This window comes from Terrapene carolina, unplaced genomic scaffold (assembly GCF_002925995.2).
Source record: "Terrapene carolina triunguis isolate 2854851 unplaced genomic scaffold, T_m_triunguis-2.0 Scaffold629, whole genome shotgun sequence".
NCBI lineage: Eukaryota > Metazoa > Chordata > Testudines > Emydidae > Terrapene > Terrapene triunguis.
The window spans coordinates 19,831,503-19,832,123 of NW_020664980.1; positions in this window are offsets into that span (position 1 = coordinate 19,831,503).

Genomic DNA, 621 nt, shown 5'->3' on the forward strand with positions numbered 1-621 from the left:
GCCCTTCCTACGGGGGGGACCCTGCACCTTTCATTGCTCCCCCACAGGGTGACCCTGCACCCCCCAGAGCCTCCCCACAGCGTGACCCTGGACATCCCTCACAGGATGACCTTGCACCCCTGAGTGCCTGCCTACAGTGTGACCCCCTGCCCTTCCTGCGGGGGGACCCTGCAGCTTTCATTGCTCCCCCACAGGGTGATCCTGGAACCCTTTGCATCCCTCAGTGTCCCTTTCACAGGGTGACCCTGCACCTATCAGTTCCCTCCCCCACAGGGTGACTGTGAACCCCCAGGTGCCTCCCTCACAAGGTGACTCCTGTATCCCCACAACTCCTATGGAACAGCCCACCCAGGGATCTGTTTGGGGGCTTGAGGAACCCAGCACAGGGCCCTTCTCCAAGCATTTTTCTCCTGCTGTCTCTGACTGCTCCATCTGTCCTGTGTGTTCATATCTGTCTCTTTGCCATCCTCCCTTCCCTGATTACCTCTGTTTCTCATGCTACCTGCCAAATCATTCACCCCTTCGTCTGCCTGGCCCACTCAGTCATTCCATCCACCCCTCTGCCACCCTGTGCCCCTCCGTCACGGAGTTCCCCTGGTGCTTTGCTGTTGATGGTTGCTT